This window comes from Protopterus annectens, chromosome 17.part0, assembly GCF_019279795.1.
Source record: "Protopterus annectens isolate FY-2018-M chromosome 17.part0, PAN1.0, whole genome shotgun sequence".
NCBI lineage: Eukaryota > Metazoa > Chordata > Ceratodontiformes > Protopteridae > Protopterus > Protopterus annectens.
Genome location: NC_056751.1, coordinates 799,319,204 through 799,328,075, shown reverse-complemented (window position 1 = coordinate 799,328,075; position 8,872 = coordinate 799,319,204).

Here is an 8,872-nt window from a genome sequence, read left to right as displayed (position 1 = left end):
CACATGTCAGCTCCCAGACATCCATAGCACAGTATGTCATGGATATGTGTGCCACCATTTCAACACAAGAGGAGCATCCAGGTATGCTTAGTTGGATGATCATTGGAATACTGTAGCATTCAGTGTGTCAGGCTGTACATAGTGTTATATGTGTGTGTCAGGTTTTATTTTTGGGGGGATGAGGTTAGCTGCAGTTTGAGTCTCATGCTCAGATTGTGATCAACATACCGGTTAACACAGTAGCTACTGTAAATGTGAGATATTTGGATGTATTCCCTGTTGTAATGTAACATGTGGTGCTGTTTACATTTCTTCTCCCTCAAATCTTTTCAAGATGATCAGAAGTTGGACAAGACTGTGGTCCTGCTCCTGGTAAGCACAACACTGTTTTGTTAGAGATGTATATTTACTGAACTGTATACACTAAAGTGTCTTCCTAGGTCTGATGACTGGATTGATGTACTGTCTGCCTGATTGCCAACTGTACAGATAGATTCTGAATGTACACAGTTTACACTCATACCTATGTCCTGTAGGTGTGTCCACAGTGATAGATTTGTCAGTATTGTCAGGACATTATAGATTACCAGATGTGACAATTGTACAAGAGTATTGCAGTATGTCCACATTAGACATAATTTAGGTCTTGATCATGAAATTCTTCTATAAAGAACTTTTATTTGCTGATAACTGCAGATTTTGGTTAGACTATAAGGTCCTCATGTCCTACTATTACAGGTTGGGGTTTAGACAAGTCTGTGATAGTGAGAGCAGTGCATACAGCATAACATATATTGCAACATAATAATGCAGAGCATAGTAGTGGAGGTATTAATGTAATGCTGTCCCCTTTTTTCACAGGAGACCATGGGGGTTGGTCTCTGTCCCCTTCACAACCTGATGTCAGAGTCTCTCCAGACTCTAATGATGATGGCAGCCAAAGTGAGGCACATCTGGGGGTTACAGGGGCTGCATCAGTCACAGAGGTGACATCCCTCATCCTCCCTCATTACTACCATTCACAACCAGTATGCCTATGCATACTCAGTGCCCTGTGGCCACAGATATTTGACAACCAGTGGGTAGGGACATTGTACAGGGAACTGTCAGTACTGTGGCTACAGTGAGTATCAACACTGGCCATAACCAAACAGTTGGTGAGGTTCCACCAAGCTGGATTGATGGGGGTGCTCTTAGGAGGTTTGCTATCCCTCCACCACCTGTTGCAGGTGTCTCATCATGTGTCACTCAGTGTATGTTTAGGGCCATCATGGAGGCACAGACACATTCCAAAAGGTATTCCCACAGAATGCTCAGGGTTATGGAAGCAGCACAGTCTGACATCTGTGGCTGCCTCCGTCATGTTGCTGATATCCTGGAATGCTTGACTGATGCAGTGAAAGACATTGGTCTCATACAGAATGCACAATATCTGTCTTGAACTGCATGGTATCTGTGATGGAATGTCTGGTTGGAGTTGAGCATTGGCCTCATGGATGCAGGTCAGCAACTACATCTGCTGAGAGTCAACTTGGCCATGCAGCATCACTGTCCCATAGTGGCAGTACATCCAGCACTTCAGAGGGGAGTGTGCTATCCACACCAAGATGTGACAGGCCATGGGCTCATAGTCCTGGGTGTTCCTGTGGAGGACACATTCCCAGCAGATAGCAGTCACCTTCAGGTAGTAGCACAGCATCTGACCTTGGGCATGGAGGTACCAGTGGAACTCCTGGCAGAGCTAGTTCACATGTTCATGGCTTACAGCTGTCCAACATACAGACACATAGGGCTAGCACTGAGCTTGGCTGTGTTCACCCACACACTCATACACCACTGTCAAAATCAGGTCACCTACACTCACACACACCACATTTCCATGCTCCATCTTGCCTGCTTCCCTTCCTGACACACACATGCACGTTGACCTATTGGGTTAGCCTAGGCCTCCTGCACCCCCACACAACACCCTATGCAAGTGATGATACCTGTGCCACACCCCTGTCATCCTTCTCATCAATGCAGGGAAATGAAGCTATGTGTCTGATGCACAGGGTGACTTTCTACATTACTATTACTTATCATTCATTGTTGCTTTTCACATGCTACATGTACTGGTGATTTACAGATATTGCACAATGCATTTATAATCAGCCTAGATACATATCATGTGGTTAGATTACCATGGATGCTGTAGAAATAGATTTGTAGTCGCACAAAGAAAGGTGTCTAATGGAAATTTCTACAATTCACTTTCAGGATTCTGTAGGACATAACTATGCCTACACATCTACAATCAAACCATCTACATCAGAGCACAGGACTGAATGTCAGCACAGAAGAAAACTTCATCAGAAAGGTAAAAAAACTTTAGGGTCATTGGGACATACGTTCATATGTGTTTAATAGGCTAATGAACACAAAGGCATCTTGAAGCCTAGCCAGGCATCCCTAAACTGTGACAAGGTCTGATACCCTGGAAAAGTGTAAGCAGGGTTTTTGGTGCTGAAACATCTGCAGGATGGGGTGTGGGAGATAAACAATCTCCACTTTACCTGTGTCCATTACAAAATTGGTATTAAGCACATATGATTGTCCTGTTCCCCATCCAATTGGATAACTTGCACATGATTTGCATTAGGGTGGAGCTCTACTTCACATGGATGGGGAACCTGTTCCATATAGGGTGTGGTCTCTGGGTTATGTACCTGTCTCTCCAGCATGTCCCATTTATACCGCAGGCAATGTGTAGGTCTGGAGAACAGGTAAGTCTAGTACTAGTTGTTTTATGGATATGCAGGAGGTGCACATTGGGGTCTGAAACTCTCCTGTATTGCAGCCATACTCCACCCCTCCAAAGCATGTTGGAGACAGAATACACAGATAGGGCCTTGACGTGGTCTCCATTGGACATGTTACATACACAGTGTAGTGGTTTAGTGGGAACCTCTGTGGCTGTTGCAGTTGATAGTATGCCTGGTTAGTGACATGCCAAAAGTGGCATTGCACTCAAAGATAGGTCTGATGTATGCTGAATACAGTGGAGCAATGACTTCCTTGGATTTACCCACCCTACCTTGGTTTACAGGTTTTGCTACACAGAATGATTTCTCCAATATTACAGACACATGTCAGTCAAAGGCTACATCACTATTGATGTGTCCATAAGTCCCTGACTACTGGGTCATATGTTAGAGGTGTGCTGTCAATATGATAGTTACAATGGCTGGATGACTCTCCAAAGGATAATATTGTGCAATTAATCTTGGTCCATGGCTCTAACAGCAACTGTATGCCTGTGTCACCCCTGCTGGATAACATTTGTGTCAGTGTGGGATTCAATGACAGGTCCTAATTTGCAATTGTCAGCGAATATAGTCAGCCACAGACCACTGATAGTGGCTGCACCTGCAGATAAGTTAATGTCTAAAAGAGGCAGTGCACGGAATGATTTGTGAGGGAGTCAACTGGTGATTGGTCTCACTGTAGAGGGGCACTTCTCATTGCTAACATCATAGATCCTGTCAGCCACTTGGCTATCCACTGGCTGATATACTAGTGTGTACCTAACCATTTGGGTTTGTCAGCAATGCCTGATGGTGTTGTAGTGTCAAATGCCTTGTCAGATTATGGTAGGTGGAGTAACTCATGTTTCCCGAAACCATTGCTTTGCTTACCTTATCAAATAGGTCCACCAAGTAGGGTAGCCATGATCTGCCCAAGACTAAATCAAACTGTGTTTGGTCTGGTGTTTGTGGGATCATTTCCTGGATATTTCTTTGCATGCCTGTACATATCAGACTACTGAGACTGAGACTTGTAGGTGTGTAGTCACCAGTGTCTGTAGATGGGCCACAATTGTGACTACTGAGACTGAGACTTGTAGGTGTGTAGTCACCAGTGTCTGTAGATGGGCCACAATTGTGACTACTGAGACTGAGACTTGTAGGTGTGTAGTCACCAATGTCTGTAGATGGGCCACAATTGTGACTACTGAGACTGAGACTTGTAGGTGCGTAGTCACCAGTGTCTGCAGATGGGCCACAATTGTGACTACTGAGACTGAGACTTGTAGGTGTGTAGTCACCAGTGTCTGTAGATGGGCCACAATTGTGACTACTGAGACTGAGACTTGTAGGTGTGTAGTCACCAGTGTCTGTAGATGGGCCACAATTGTGCAGAGGGATGACTGTTTCTGTTCCCTATTCACAAAGTGCAATGCCTGCTTGGTGGCTACAGTGAAACACTACATCCAGGGTAATTTTCATCATGCTTTCCAAAAAAAGTAACAGACAATGTCTGACTTTGTACGCAGCACTGCCAAACACTGTAGGGTCAATTAGTATGTACACCCTGTAAACTTAAGGATGGAATATATAGGACATTATTCTGAAGTTAGACACTAATCAAGCAGTGCCTATTGAAAACAAAGAATTACCTTGTGATGGCTGCTGAAGATGGGGGAGTAGCCTGAATTGCTGCTGCCTGACTGCTACTACTGCTGGTCTCCCCATGGCATCACTCTGCTGGGATACAAAGCTCCTATTCTCTATTTCTCACCAGAAGCAAAATATTAGCACCAAGCTCAGGACATGAAGCAGCCTACAGTCTGTTTGTTGAACCACATACTTGTCCCAGATGATGCAAGGATCTGTAGGCTTATTGTAGCCTTTTCCAGGTAGATGCCCTGATTAGCAACCAAACCAGCCATTTGACTTTTGCATGTATTATGACGTGGTTTCAGAGGTTCATAGGATTTGACTGGGTACTGACCTGATATTGATTAGGAGCACAGCTGTTGCATCACAATATACTGCTGAATGTCAGATGACATAGATGTCCAAGGTTGATGTAGCAAACTCCACAGTGGCAGCTGTCCATGTTAGCTGGCAGTTTCACAGCAAGTCATGCAGCCTGCCCTTCAACAGCATCATGGTGGTGCTCTGCATGACATGGATGTGAGGCCTATTGCAGAGGGGTGACCACCTTTCAGCAATGCAGCTGCTCCTACCACATGTCCAAGTTATGTCATACTGTACATTTATGTTCTTGGAACACAGCACTGTGTTCCCACATCATTTTATGCATTATCCATTTGCTGTATGGTTGTTTGACAGGCACTGTAGATGTGCAAGGCCAAAGTAATGACTGCAATGTTGAATAAGATTCATGTGCATGCAAGGATATCCACATCTTCACTGCAAACATATGATACATATGACAATGACTGGGTTGCCAACATGTACACCTTACCCCCTACTCCACCCAAACCCACATCAGACATACCTACCTATGCAAAGGTCCTTAACAGACTCATACAGACACATATATGCATACAAGACACCTCACAAACACAGACACAAGCATGTTACATATAATACTACCTCTCCAGAACAGTGCACATAATAGCTCATGCACCACTGTATCACTATTCAAACCCTTAAGGCAAAACACTAGATCAAACATATTACTCATAGGTAATTACATCATAAGACACTTTGATGTCTCACTCAGTAGGCTACATAAGGGAAAGGTCATGGCCAGCTGTATATGAGGTGCGCTGATATGCCATATCATACATGCACTCAAGTCTGTCAACAGTAGGTACTGTTATGACTATGTCATAGCTTCTGTTTGTGTATATGACTTGCGATGTACTTCTCTGGAGTGTATGAAGAGAGCCATGACTGAGTTCTCAGACTATGTGTCTCAGGAGGTATGCCCTTGGCCTTCAGCTTCAATCAACCTTCACCTGGGATGATGCCTAAATGCAAAAAGAAAATGATTACCATCAATAATTGGCCTATCATCTGGAGTCATTCGAATGGGATCCACAATCTGTCAGCCTGGTATGACATAATCAACAGACCTCGATGCTTTGTCAGAGATGGCCTTCATCTGACACCCATGGAAATCTGGCTACTGGCCAAGGCTCTCACCACCCCCATAGGTGGTGTCCCAGGGACAAAATTCCAGTGTAAAAAGCCCATCTACAAACAACCTCAAGGTTATGCTGCTACATGCTAAGAGTGTCAACATGACACTCCACTCGTTGGAAGATGACCTCATCTTGGAAGAAGCAGACATTTGCGCAGTCACAAACACCTGGGTTAGGACTGTAGAGAGCAACACAGTCATACCAGTGTACAACTCCTTACACACATACAGACTTCAAACTGATGACATGCAAAGTAATGGAGTTAGTGTATAAATATTCATAAAGGATACATACACATCCAGATTGGTTACACATTATGATTTCCTGGAGACAAATCAGATGGTATGGACTTTTTGTAGTAACCTATTCAAGTAATTTCTAGCTACGGGAGCACCTCCATGAATTAGGATACCTACTATGCTTGTTTGCATCTACCTGAGTATATCACGATACATTCAAGCACCATTGTTTTGGGTGATATTAACTACCCAGCACCTGGGTATATTAGTCATGCTCAAACCCACTTGCACAAATGTTTCCCAACTTCATTACCCACAATATCCTGGGCCAACTGGTTGACACCCCCACAAGAGGATCCTGCACACACTTTAGCACCCTCACTGTGCGTCCCTCCCTGGTGAGATATGACAACTACTCGGTCTCATTCAATGTACATATCACATCTGGCACCTACTCCCCTTGCAGAAGTTAGAGTAATAAACTTCACCAAAGCAAATTATAAACTCTTACAGGATGGTATCAATAGCTTCACTGCACTTCCTTCCTCAGAAGGAACTAGCAGCTATGCTGAGCTGTACACCAGTGCTTTATACAAACACCTGTATAACTGCAGTGAATCGGCTGTACCTGACAGCTGCAACACAAGCTCATTATGAAGAGCAACCCTGCCTGGTGGATGACTGCCATTAACAGACTTTACAATAAGAGGGAGAAATTGCTCTGTAAGAGTAGGAGGGAGGGAGCCCCCTGAAATGGAAACACTACCTCATCAGCATGAGCAAGCAAATAAGAGTTGTTGTGAAGTCCTCTCAAACAAGGCATTGGTTCAAATTAGCCTCCCCCACAAAGGACAACCACAAGGCATTCTATACTTACATATGTAACCTAAAAGGAAAGGCCCAGTTTAGTGCCAAACTTGTACTTTATGATACCACATATACTGGCGCTATAGACATATGTCATCTGTTGGCTGACAGGTTCTGCGACAACCTCACTCTCCTGTCCCCACCACATGTCCCACCACATGTACACCATGACATCTCTACCACCTCTGAAGAGCATGTCATAACTGGCCTAAGGACAGAACACAGTATCTATGGGACCTGATAAAATATCAGGCTATGTGCTACATGGACCCCCCGACATGGACTTCTAACACCCTTGGGAACTCTTCACAATCATAGTGTAATGAATGGCTTCATCACAGCTGATTGGAAAGCAGCCACCATTATTCCATTGCACAGATGTGGTGCATCCACTGACCCTGCAGATTATATGCATATCAGCCATTATCCATATCTGCAAAGCCATGAGGCAGATCATCATGGACATTATCAACAAAAATGTAGGTAACATTCAATTACTTGACCCTACTCAGTTTGGATTTGTCAAAATGGCATCATGCCTGTTAATCCTAGTGGACTTCTTTGAGACAGTCACCAAGCTCCTGGCTGATGGGAAATCTGTGCACAAAGCCTACCTGCACTTAGAGAAGACATTTAACACTATCCCTCATGCAGGCATCATTGAAAAACTCACCCAACTAGGCTTCAACCCTTATATCATTAGAGGGGTTGTTAACTGGCTAACTGATACAAGCCATATAGTCAAACAGGGGAAGACACCTCAAGTGGCAGAGCTGTAACCAGTGGTGTCCCACATGCTTTGGTCCTGAGTTGTCTACTGTTTGGAATCAATTTCACTGAAGTGCTGGCACATCTTAAATGACTATGGATGACAATTTTATTTAACTGGGAAAGTCCGACTTGGAACAAAGCCAGTTTTCAGCGGAGGGCCGGGGAGAAAGGCTCCAGATGCATGTCTTTGTAACGTGGGAGGAAACTGGAGCACCCGGAGTAAACTCACACAAATGGAGGGAGGACATGCAGACAATGTTTGATGATGCCTGCTAACTGGGAGCAGTCATACAATATACATATTATGGCAACATCCTACATTAGGATGTTACATGAGCAGATGATTGTTGCCAAACACATGGCCTTAAACTCAATGCAAATATATGTATTATCATTAATTTTGTTAATAGAGATGTTCCAGCTAAGTAACACAGCTATAACAACACCTGAAGTGCATACACAGGGGCGAGAGACCTGGGGAGATGTGCTGACAGCCACCTTAATTTAGAGCACCATGTCTACATGGTGATGAGTAGGATATTATATCTTGCTCATGTCATACATGAGGGCATTGTCTCCACTAAATGTAGTTAGTACCTTCATGTATGCTTCCCTTATCAGGCCAATATCTGAGTGTAAATGCACCTTTTGGTATGTTACTCACAAAACAGCTGTGGCAATTGGGGAAACCACAAAGGTTCCTCACAAGGGGGATTCAAAATTTCAGCATCTGTCCTATGAGGATTGTCTGAAACCACCAGCAATTTAGTGTATGTCATACAGAGTACTCAGTGGTGATCTCTGCCTTGCATATCAGTCAATCTCTGACCCTGCTTTATTGACAATGCTGCACATCAGTGAAGTGGATAACCACTTTTCTCACAGTTAAGAACTTAAGCTGGTATGTAACTTTAATAAAACCTGCTGGAGGGAGACAATTGTCTACTAGAGTTTAACACACCTTTGGAACACACTTTCATGTCTTGTCAAACAGAGCACCGCATTGGCCCTGTACAGATGCAATCTGTATGATTGGATGGGTGACCATAATTACAAC